Below are 12,840 nucleotides of genomic sequence, written 5' to 3'. Positions count from 1 at the left end.
AATTTATGTTGTGGTGGCGCGAGGTATATTTTGGGAATGTTATTGGTAGGTTTTTTTTCCATTTTGTTTTCTCCCAGGCCTCTCTCCGAGCGCTCCAAGGCCAGCTCTTTAGCTCAGGATTTTCGCTTGCTCAGCCGGCCTAGCGCTCTAAGAGAGTTGTACAACGCCTCCCTAAACACTATGCCTCACACTCAGGGCCCAGCTACCCAATTTTGCTGACTGAGGCGCTATCAGGACCGCTCCTCCGCCATTGCCGCCCCGAAATCTTAAAAAATTAATATCCAGCCCCAAGTGTTATATGTGTATTTGAATCTCGAGCCTGTAGGATGGCATCAATCTTTGTTCTGAAGTTGTTTTTTGCCCTTGTCCTTCTAATCAGTACTTCTCTCAGACTTCTAACTCTGAGATCCGTCTTCACGGGCTAAGTGAGAAGCTGCACAATCGAGTTTTGGTGTATGTTCCTGTCATGTTTGTAACCTTCGCATAACTGTAACCTTTATGTAACAACATTGTACACTGTATACACCTGAGTAATGCACACCTTGACCACAGGGGGTGAACTTGTGGGAGACACTCCTCACGTGGTCATCCAGGTACATAAAGGGAGGTCCCACACAGGGTCAGCACTCCTTGGTCCTAGGAATAAAGGTTCAGGTCACCTAGTGACCTTGTCTGCAGTACATGCCTCGTGTGATTCTATAGTAAGGTGTAAAGACACTACATTTGGCGATGAGAAACGGGAATCAACGACCCACGAGGATGGCCACCGATAGCACAGAAGAACGGTACTGTGCTGGTGAAGACTGGGACGATTTCGTTGTGAGGCTCCAGCAGAGCTTTGTCATGAAGGACTGGCTGGGAGAGGAAGCAGCTGGCAAACGGAGGGCGCATCTACTGACCAGCTGTGGATCCAAGACGTATGCGCTGATGAAAGACCTGCTCGCACCCGAGAAGCCGGCGGACAAGTCCTTTGAAGAGCTCAGCACTCTGATTGGTGAGCACCTCAAACCGGCGAGCAGTACACACATGGCCCGGCACCAGTTCTACACACACCGGTGTCAGGAGGGACAAAGCATATCGGACTTCGTTGCGGACCTTCGGCGTTTGGCCAACCTCTAAGTTCGCAGACGCCTGCAGTGGGAGATGTTAAGGGATTTCTTCATTGAGGGCATTGGTCATGCCGAGATTTTCAGGAAGCTTATTAAGACCAAGGACTTGACTTTGGAAAGGGCAACACTGATAGCTCAGACCTTCATTGCAGGGGAAGAGAAGACCAAGATAATTTACGCGCGCAGCCCTGGTTCCAACGTGGCGATGGAACAGGGAGTTAACATTGTAAACGAGACACAGAACCCTGCAGGCAGGCAAGGGCAATTCGACACTGCCCAGGCAGCAACAGGCTCTAGGGTGGGCCAGCAACAGAGACAATGGCAGGGGAATCGGCAATTCATGCCATCACAAGAGACAATGTGTCCCGGGATGGGACCATTGACACTCAGCAACAGAGTGCTCAGGAGTAATCAAAGAGACAATCAGAGAGGAATGCCTGTTAACAGTTCTTTTGTTCACAACAATCTCAGCTCCTGCTGGAGGTGCGGTGGCAAACATGCTGCGAAAACCTGTAGGTTTCAGCAATTTATCTGTAGAAACTGTAACTTCAGTGGACATCTGGCCAGAATGTGCAGAAAGCCCGTAGCGAGGCTAGTTTACGAGGCAGAGGAACCAGATGAAGGGTCTGCAAGGCAGGGTGATGCTTGGGGCAAAGCTATGGACGCTGAAGTCCGGCGGGTTCATGTGGCAGACATCCACAGCTCATACACCAAAACGCCACCTATGATGATGAAAGTTCTATTAAATGGCATCCCGGTACGCATGGAGCTGGACACAGGAGCCAGCCAGTCACTTATGAGTGACCAACAATTTGAAAAACTATGGCCACTCAAAGCTAACAGGCCCAAACTGGAACGCATTGACACGCAGCTACGGACGTACACCAGAGAGATCATCCCAGTACTAGGCAGTGCAAACTTGGTGGTCACACACAATGGATCGGAGAACCGGCTGCCACTCTGGATTGTCCCGGGGAATGGTCCCATGCTCTTGGGGAGGAGCTGGCTAGCCGAGATGAACTGGAAGTGGGGGGATGTGCACGCCATTTCATCTGTGGAACGAAGTTCATGCTCACAGGTCCTACAGAAATTCGAGCCACTTTTTCAACCAGGTGTCGGGACCTTTAAGGGCACCAAAGTAGTGATACGCATCACCCTGGACGCCAGACCAGTGCACCACAAAGCCAGAGCTGTGCTGTATGTGATGCGTGAGAGAATTGAGAATGAGTTGGACAGGCTGCTAAGAGAGGGCATAATTTCGCCTGTTGAATTCAGTGACTGGGCAAGCCCAGTTCCTGTCCTTAAAGCAGATGGCTCGGTCAGGATTTGTGGCGACTACAAGGCCACCATCAACCGAATGTCACTACAGGACCAATACCCGCTTCCGAGAGCGGAGGATCTTTTTGCCACGCTGGCAGGTGGCAAGCTGCTCACCAAGTTGGACCTCACTTCAGCCTACATGACCCAGGAACTGGCCGAAGAATCCAAGCTTCTGACCACCATCTCGACGCACAAGGGGCTATTCGTTTACAACAGGTGTCCATTTGGCATTCGTTCAGCGGCCGCTATCTTCCAGAGGAACATGGAAAGCTTGCTTAAATCCATCCGTGGAATGGTCGTATTCCAGGACGACATCCTAATCACGTGTCGAGACACCAAGGAACACCTCCACAACCTGAAGGAGGTGCTACGCCGACTGGACTGGGTAGGCTTGCGACTAAAGAAGTCCAAGTATGTGTTTTTGGCCCCAGAGGTCGAGTTTTTGGGCAGGAGGGTTGCCGCAGACGGGATCCGGCCTACCGAATCCAAAATGGAGGTGATCCGTCGTGCGCCCAGGCCCGGCAACACATCGGAGTTGCGGTCATTTCTGGGACTATTGAACTATTTCGGGAACTTTCTGCCGAACTTAAGCACATTGTTGGAGCCGCTGCACGTGCTCCTGCGTAAGGGTTGTGAATGGTTTTGGGGGGACTGTCAAGAACGAACTTTCAATCGGGCGCGGAATCTGCTTTGTTCTAACAAGCTGTTGACCTTGTACAACCCCTGTAAGAAACTGGTTTTAACATGTGATGCATCATCCTATGGGGTTGGGTGTGTGTTGCAGCAGAGTAATGATGAGAGCCAACTCCAACCTGTGGCTTCTGCCTCCAGGTCGCTATCCCAGGCAGAACGGGGATATGGGATGGTTGAAAAGGAAGCACTCGCATGTGTCTACGGGGTGAAAAAGATGCACCAGTACCTTTTCAGCAGAAGGTTCGAGTTAGAAACGGACCACAAACCGTTAACATCTCTGTTGTCCGACAGCAAGGCTGTCAATGCCAATGCGTCAGCTCGCATACAGCAGTGGGCCCTCACGCTGGCTGCGTATGACTACACCATACGGCACCGGCCAGACACCGAAAATTGCACTGACGCGCTCAGCAGGCTCCCACTGGCGACCACCGAGGGGGCGTCGGAACAAAGCGCGGAGATGGTCATGGCCGTTGAGGCTTTTGACACCGCAGGCTCCCCCATCACAACCCGCCAGATCAAAATCTGGACCAACAGAGATCCCCTGCTATCCCTGATAAAGAAATGTGTCCTGACTGGGGATTGGGCGCCCGCACACGGAGCGTGCCCCGAGGAGGTCAGACCGTTTCACAGACGGATGGACATGCTCTCCATCCAAGCCGACTGCCTGCTATGGGCCAGCTGGGTAGTCATGCCCCAGAAAGGAAGGGAAGCATTCATCAGGGAACTCCACAGCGAGCACCCAGGCATCGTGCTAATGAAGGCCATTGCCCGGTCACATGTATGGTGGCCGGGAATTGACTCAGACCTGGAACACTGGGTTCGCAGGTGCACAACGTGTTCTCAGCAGGGAAATGCCCCCAGGGAGGCCCCACTCAGCCCGTGGCCCTGGCCCACCAGACCATGGTCACGTATTCACATCGACTACGCGGGCCCGTTCATGGGAAAAATGTTCCTGATTGTTGTTGATGCATACTCGAAATGGATCGAGTGCATCATATTGAATTCGTGCATGACACCCACCACCGTGAAAAGTCTGCGTACGGTCTTTGCGATCCACGGCTTGCCGGACATCCAGGTTAGCGATAATGGCCCGTGTTTCACTAGCTATGAATTCCAGGAGTTTATGTCGGGTAATGGCATCAAACACGTCAGGACAGCACCGTTCAAGCTGGCTTCCAATGGTCAGGCGGAACGTGCGGTTCAAATCATAAAACAGGGCATGCTTCGGATTCAAAGGACCCTCCCTTCAGTACCGCCTATCGCGCCTCCTGCTGGTCTATAGGTCCCGCCCGCATTCGCTCACGGGAGTCCCGCCCGTGGGACTACTCATGAAATGCATGCTTAAAATGCAGCTGTCCCTCATTCACCCAGACCTGTCAGACATTGTTGAGGGCAAGCACCAGTCCCAAGTTGAGTGCCATGATCGCAACTCAGTGGGGAGATGCATAAAAATTGATGACCCTGTATTTGTTCTCAATCATGCTTTGGGACCCAAGTGGCTTGAGGGTACTGTAATTGGCAAAGAGGGAAATAGGGTCATAGTGGTCAGACTTAACAATGGGCAGATATGCCGCAAACATCTGGACCAAGTAAAGAAAAGGTTCAGCATGGACACTGAGGAACCTGAGGAAGATCATGAGATGTCACCCACACCACTGCCAGTGAACGAGCAACAAGGATATTCACCAGCATGCACAGTCCCTGCGGCTAGCCCGGACAGGCCGGAATCACCTCAGGCGACAGAGATGCATGCCAAGGCCCAACCACCAGAGCCCCAACTGTGCCACTCCACGAGAGCGTCAACCGCCTGAAAGACTCAATCTTTAACCCAAAGACGTTGGGGGGAGGTGATGTCATATTTGTAACCTTCACATAACTGTAACCTTTATGTAACAACACTGTTCACTGTATACACCGAGTAATGCACACCTTGACCACAGGGGGTGAACTTGTGGGAGACACTTCTCACCTGGTCATCCAGGTACATAAAGGGAGGTCCCACGCAGGGTCAGCACTCCTTGGTCCTGGGAATAAAGGTTCAGGTCACGTAGTGACCTTGTCTGCAGTACATGCCTCGTGTGATTCTATAGTAAGGTGTAAGGACACTACAAGTACACGTGAATTTGTCTCTTTGCTTTTTACTGGGTAGGGTATTCGTTGTTTAAAATGGCAGCAGTTAACTCATCTCGGGAGTTTCCTTTGTTCTGCGACAAAGCCAGCCCTGTCGAGGACGAATCCATATCACTGGCTGCAGGGCGTATCGCCATTGTAACAATTAGACTTAGTAAGGACACGTGGGGCGAGAAGAAGAGACTTTTTTATTATGCAGCGAGTTGTTACGATCTGGATTGCACTGCCTGAAATAGGAAGATTCAAAATGAAATTGGATATATACTTGAAAAGGAAACATTTGCAGGGCTAGGGTGTAAGAGCGGGAGAGTGAGACCAATTGGATAGCTTTTTCAAAGAGCCGGCACAGGCACGATGGTCGAAATGGCCCCCCTCTGTGCTGTATCATCCTATGGAGATTGACTGCTGTATTGGTGCCACCAATGGGAATCAGGTAGTGGGAATGGGGAAACGGGGAGTGAGCTTACATCATGCCCCTCCTGCACATGTGCTACGCTGAGATTTCCTCATGTGCTGTATGCTGCTACTATGCACCCCAACATTATTCACCCCTGTGTTATTCTGTGTCACTCTGCTCTCACCCCTTCCCCTCTCTCCCAGAACCACGACAGGTTTCACCTTGTCCTCACCTTCCACCCTACCAGCCTCCATGTTCAACAGATCATCCTCCGTCATTTCCGATACCTCCAGCATGATCCCACCACCAAACACATCTACCCCTCCCTTCCCCTTTCAGCATTCCTCCACGACACCCTGGGCCATTCCTCAATCAACCCCAGCACCCCCTCCCCTTCCCATGGCAACTTCCTGTGCAAGAGCAGGAGATGCAACAACTGCCCTTTTAACTCCTCCCTTCCCACTGTCCAGGGCCCCAAATACTCCTTCCAGGTTTACTTGTACTTCTTTCAATATAGTATACTGTATTCACTGCCGACAATGTGGTCTCCTCTATATTGGGGCGATCAAACGCTGATTGGGTGACCGCTTGGCAGAACACCACCGTTCAATCCGTAAGCGTGACCCCGAGCTTCCGGTCGCCTGTCACTTTAATTCTCCGCTCCATTCCCAGTCTGATCTCTTCGTCCTCGGACTCCTACATTGTTCCAATGAAGCTCAATGCAAGCTTGAGGAAAAGTAATCTCATCTTTCGTTTAGGCACTTTACAGCCTTCTGGGCTCAACATCGAGTTCAACAATTTCAAACCATAACCTCTGCCCCTATTTTTTTTCTTCTTTTGTGTTTTTTTTCTCTTTCCCATGGCAGCTGTTGATGTTTCTGCCATCTTCCATTTACACCCTATCTGGACTCATCTTTTGTTTCTTAACTTGTCCCATTACCATCTCCTTTTGCCTTGCACCATCATACCTTTTGTCTCTTAATTTCTTCTGCCTTCAATCCTATCGCAGACCTTCCCTCCCTCCTTTCCCTGCCCCTACACTTGATTAAAAATCTATTACATCTCTAAGTTATTCCCATTCTGACGAAGGGTCACCTAGAAATCCTGGCCTCCCTGGGTCCGTACGGAGTGTGTACAGACCCGGGGAGGCCCCGCAAAAGCCGGTTTTCAGCGTACAATGCGCATGCGCTGAAAACCGGCTTTTCCGATCTGTCTCAGATCCTCCTTATCTCCACACCCAGGACGTTCGCATGGGCAAGATTGCGATATTTAGCCATATCTTTCCCAGCGGATGTCCTGAAAACTCTTGCGCCTGATAAAAGCAGATGCATAGCCTACTTTTGCCAGCGTAAGAGTTTTAAAACATATAAAAACATAGTAAAATAAAATTTAAAAAACACATTTTATTGTTAAAAACCCTGCCCACTCGGGTAAGTTTGTTTTAAACCATAACTTTAAAACCTTAAAAAAAAATTGGAAAAATATATCTTTTTATAAGACATTAATAACTTTAATTTAATCTTAACTATGTAGTGTATTTTTTCTATTCTTTTATTTGTGTTTGGATGTTTCGGGGGGTGTTTCTCAATCATAATAATGGGAACTTCTACTTACGGAGTTCCCATTATTATGAATGAGAAAATACTGTACCTGGATTGGCTGCCTAGAGCCATGTGACTCCAGCTCCAGCTTACGGACATCCTGATGTGCATGGGCTCCGACACGCAGGGAGAGGAGGCCTCAGGACCGGGATCGCTGGTGGGCACAGCAGGAACAGGTAGGTGCGCATCTTCTTGTCCTTTTTCTGTCGAGCGCCCACGAGAAGACCAAGATTTCTAGGCCATTAACTCTGGTTCTCTCTCCACAGCTGCTGCCTGACCTGCTGAGTATTTTCTGTATTTATTCCAATGTAAATTGCTTTCATCACTGTTGTATTGGTTATCAGTACATTGGCAGATTCCCTCTGGGGAGCAAAATCACGAACCTATTCTTTGCAAATGTGCTTACGATTTTGTTACACAAAGGACATCTTCATCCTTTGTGGTGCATATTAATTTGAGTTCTGAATTTGTTAGACTATAATATGTGTGGATGTATATCTTTTGGATAGTGTGCCAAGAAAGAAAGAACTTCATGACCGCTGGACATCCCAAAGCACTTTACAATCGATGGTGCACTTTTGAAGTGCAGCCACTGTTGTAATGTAGTTCCGGATGCCCTCAAAAGTTCGTCAACATCCTCCGCCTGCTCCATGACTACATGCAGGCCGTGATCCTTACCAACGGATCCATTACAGACCCAATCCACATACGGACTGGGGTCAAGCAGGGCTGTGTCATCGCCCCAACCCTCTTCTCAATCTTCCTCGCTGCCATGCTCCACCTCACAGTCAACAAGCTCCCCGCTGGAGTGAAACTAAACTACAGAACCAGTGGGAACCTGTTCAACCTTCGCCATCTCCAGGCCAGGTCCAAGACCACCCCAACCCCTGTCGTTGAGCTAGTACGTGGACGATTCCTGCGTCTGCGCACATACAGAGGCTGAACTCCAGGACATAGTCGACGTATTTACTGTGGAGTACAAAAGTATGGGCCTTACGCTAAACATCCATAAGACAAAGGTCCTCCACCAACCTGTCCTCGCCGCACAGCACTGCCCCCCAGTCATCAAGATCCACGGCGCGGCCCTGGACAACGTGGACCATTTCCCATTCCTCGGAAGCCTCCTATCAACAAGAGCAGACATTGAAGATGAGATTCAACACCACCTCCAGTGCGCCAGTGCAGCCTTCGGCCGCCTGAGGAAAAGAGTGTTTGAAGACCAGGCCCTCAAAACTGCCACCAAGCTCATGGTCTACAGGGCTGTAGTAATACCCGCCCTCCTGTATGGCTCAGAGACATGGACCATGTACAGTAGACACAGCAAGTCACTGGAGAAATACCACCAACGATGTATCCGCAAGATTCTACAAATCTCCTGGGAGGACAGACACACCAACATTAGCGTCCTCGACCAGGCCAACATCCCCAGCATTGAAGCACTGGCCACACTTGATCAGCTCCGCTGGGCAGGCCACATTGTCTGCATGCCAGACACGAGACTCTCAAAGCAAGCGCTCTACTCGCAGCTCCTTCACAGACGGCAAACGAGACAAAGGTGGGCAACAGAAACATTACGAGGACACACTCAAAGCCTCCCTGATAAAGTGCGGCATCCCCACTGACACCTGGGAGTCCCTGGCCAAAGACCGCTCTAAGTGGAGGAAGTGCATCTGGGTGGACGCTGAGCACCTCGAGTCTCATCGCCGAGAGCATGCAGAAATCAAGCGCATGCAGCGGAAGGACCATGCGGCAAGCCTGTCCCACCCACCCTTTCCCTCAACGACTATCTGTCCCACCTGTGATGGGGACTGTGGCTCTCGTATTGGACTGTACAGCCACTTAAGGACTCATTTTAAGAGTGGAAGCATGTCTTACTCGATTCCGAGGGACTGCCTATGATGATGATGAGTAGTGAAATAGCAACAATGTTATTCGGGAGAGTCTATAAAATCCTGAGGCAAAGTGTTAGTTCAGATGTCAGGAAGTACTTCTTTTTGCGGAAAGTCATCAGCTTTGGGAAAGACTGTCAGAGATCCAGAAGGGGAGGGCAAGGCTGAATGTGGGTCAGGATTCACTGCAGATTTTGAAAGGGAATTTGATAAATTGCAGAGTAAAGAGGGTATTTCCAGTTATAGAAGGTAATCGGTTAGTTGGCTGAGATGATGGTGAGTAATGGGTGATCGCGGTCTCTGAGTGCCTCGGTGGTTGGGGACAAATTTCCCAGAGCTGCTTCTAAGTTAGTCATAGGTTTTTTCTCCCTCTTTTTGCCCATTGCAGGAGATTGTGTGGTTAGGGGGTCAATTAACAGTTTATGTTGTTACACCATATCTCAATGGGGTGGATTTGATGGACATAATGCTCTTTACCAGTTCTCTTATTTTCTGTATGTTGGTACATTCCAGTGTGTGTGAACTAACTGCTGGAATCATAAGACCATTTTACAATGTCAGCTATAGATTGCTGGTGGCACACTTGCCTCCGAGTCAGAAGATTGTGGGTACAGTCCCACTTCAGAGATTTGCTGACAACCATTCATCAAATATCGCACAGGTCCACGTTGTGTATTTCTCCACACTCCTCCCAGGACCTTGCCATATTTCTGCCTTGTTTTACCGCATACAGCACACTACCTTCACTGCACTGTACTGACTGTGACATTACTGAAGGGCAGTCCATGCTAGGTTTGCCAAATCTTGATGAATATATTCATGGAGGTTTCATCACATAACCTCCCTCCTCCCCGCTCCTGCTGCATCGATTACACGCACAACCATCCTCACAGCGCGCTGCCTTCCCATGCCAATTGGAGAGCGAACGGACTCTTTGGTATCCGATTGGATGATTTTTGACCCTCAGTCAAACAACCTTTTACCCCATCGCTAACATTTTTATGTCATAAATGAAAATTTAAAAACACAATTACCAAAAAAAGTCCCTATAATCTTTCTCCTGCGTTTCTCATGTTCCTTTTTTAAACTGTACTTGGTAAAGGCTGATGGAGGACGCCATAAAACATTTAATCAAAGATGCACTGCAAAGAACTTGACTTTTATTGTTTTGATATTATGTCAGGTATTATAATCTAATGAAATTTGTTGTGTTTGCCTTTGCTTCTGTTTAATTTAATGTATTAATAAATCTGATTTGTAGATTTTTAGCCTGTATACTGAACATTTCGGAACATAAGCAGGCTCATCCTGGGCACACCACCTCCCATCCTACAAAAGGAAATGTTTTGGTTTGTGGGAGGCTTAGCTGTAGATGTGATTCTTTCCCAATGGAATGAGAAATGAGAAAAGTATCTGGAGAGCCCCAAATACTAACTCAAGCATCACCCTTGGAGAGTGTTATAACGCAGTTGTTGTAGCTTCATAAATATGCATAATAAATGGTGTAAAAAATGGTGGATCACTAAGTTAACTATTTCATAAACAATTCCGAGGCTATAATAAATGTTATTATACGTGAGCTTGGGTGGAGCACAGCTTTTGTGCTTAACTCCCTCCTATGCTATCTAGTGACATAATGTATGAGGAGCGCTGCCTATAATTAACTGCACATATTCATGAAATCACTTGAACAGAACCTTCTTGGAATGGGAAGTCCTACCATAAAATATGTACCCCCAGCAATCTTAAAACAAAACACAGGATATACCAGATGTGATTAAAGGACTCTGGTAAGTATATAGGTATACCTTTTAATCTACCTTTTACAATTATGAGATCATTCAATGGACAGTACCATTCCCTTTAAAATGACCATAGAATCAAATCTGCTCTGCATCTGGGTAGTGGTGAGTAGGAATGGAGATTTTACGCATAAGCTTGAAGCAATGGTTCTGTTTCTACACATGAAAATGGGCAAGGGACAGAACAGGAGCTCACGAACAGTAAAATCTTTTAACAAGGAACTCATCAGATCTGAATTTTTGTCTCATTCATCAGTATTTATCCTTGGTTAATAAACATCACTTGCATTAACTGGGCTGTTGTGGGTCTGGTGGAACCTGCACTTCCTGTAGGAGGCAGTGCGTTTCAAGAGATCTCAGCCTGTGATGGCAGACCGCATCCCATCCCAACACAGGCAGATGCTCAGAGCTTGTGCTGTTCTAGTCCTTGTTCATCACTCATTCAAAACCAGTTTACATTGGATTCCTGCTATGTGTTGAGTCGGCTGATCTCAACCTGGGCAGTACCTGGAGTGCTGTAATTAGCCTCAGCATCACTGGGTTAAAAGGCTGTTAAAATAAGACGGGGTTCCTAATCGGGGACCCTGTTGGAAGTGTGGACATTGAGTGAGGACAGGTTTTGCCTCTGTTGCGATGTCTGTGGACACTGGCTCTCCAGGCTCACTGGTGGAGATTGGCCACTTTGCCAAGGGGATTGCCAGCAGGTGGAACTGAACTCCAGCAGGGGGCAGCACTTCAAGAGAGATTGGGAGAAAAAGAACCTTCAAAGAGAGCGTTTATCGGCATGAATGAGCAGTTGGCATTTGATGTGCCTCTTTACAGCCGTTGGATATTGCCCGTAAAATCTGCCTCATTCCTCATGGGTTGAGGATGACCTGCTTCCACACCAAAAATAGATGAGTTCACAGGTGTTTCAATGAGGGACCTGCCAATCTAGGTTCTGAACTACATACTAAAGAGTGGAAGATGCCTGTACATGCATTCTTTTAACATGGGGTGGCCGTTGCACACCAGCCACTACACGGGCTTGACAGAGCTAGGTCTTGATCCAGTGGCAAGGGTTAACCAAGACGACTGGAGACCAAGCTCTGCTGCACAGACCTAGTGCGCACGCATGCTTCTACTATCCATAGATTGCAGTGTGGGCTGGCCCGTGCTGCCCCTGGGTCCTCGGCACTCCTGGGCTCCGATCTCTCGCTGTTCCGATCAAAAATGGAGCAGTCAGATACAGGACATCAATTAGTCTCCTCTTATCTTGGAGACATCAAATATCAACACTGTTATTTGAAATATCAAAATATTAAACTCCAGCCTAATTGAAGGGTTATTAATGTCAGCAGAAACAAACGGCAACTAACAGAATGAACACAATTCAGTCGGATGTGAATAAGAGCAGCAATAACAGTAGAATCCAAACCTTGCAATCACTTGTGAACTCGCTGGTGTCTCAGCAGGTTGGATGACTGAGTGAATCCCTCCCCACACACTGAGCAGGGGAATGGTCTCTCCCCAGTTTACACCAGTGAGAGGCCGTTCACCTGCTCTGAGTGTGGGAAGGAATTCACTCACTCTTCCAACCTGCTGATACACCAGAGAGTTCACACTGGTGAGAGACCGTTCATCTGCTTGTAGTGTGGGAAGATATTCACTCAGTTATCCAACCTGCTGAAACACCAGCGAGTTCACACTGGGGATAGGTTGAGGATGAGGCTGAGATATCGGTATTTCCAAATGTAAGTAAATCTGTATTGCTAAGCCATGTGAGTTATATCTTTGATATTGAATTTGTGATAAATCCAGTCCCAGGCTTCTGCATATTCAGGTCTTTGTATGTGGGCCTACTGATAAATTGACCCAGCACTATTATGAATCATGCTGACCTTAACAAAGGCCATTTGA

Source organism: Pristiophorus japonicus, chromosome 16, assembly GCF_044704955.1.
Source record: "Pristiophorus japonicus isolate sPriJap1 chromosome 16, sPriJap1.hap1, whole genome shotgun sequence".
NCBI classification, from domain to species: Eukaryota; Metazoa; Chordata; class Chondrichthyes; family Pristiophoridae; genus Pristiophorus; species Pristiophorus japonicus.
The sequence above is the reverse complement of the archived record's forward strand: the minus strand, read 5'-3'. Positions refer to the sequence as shown.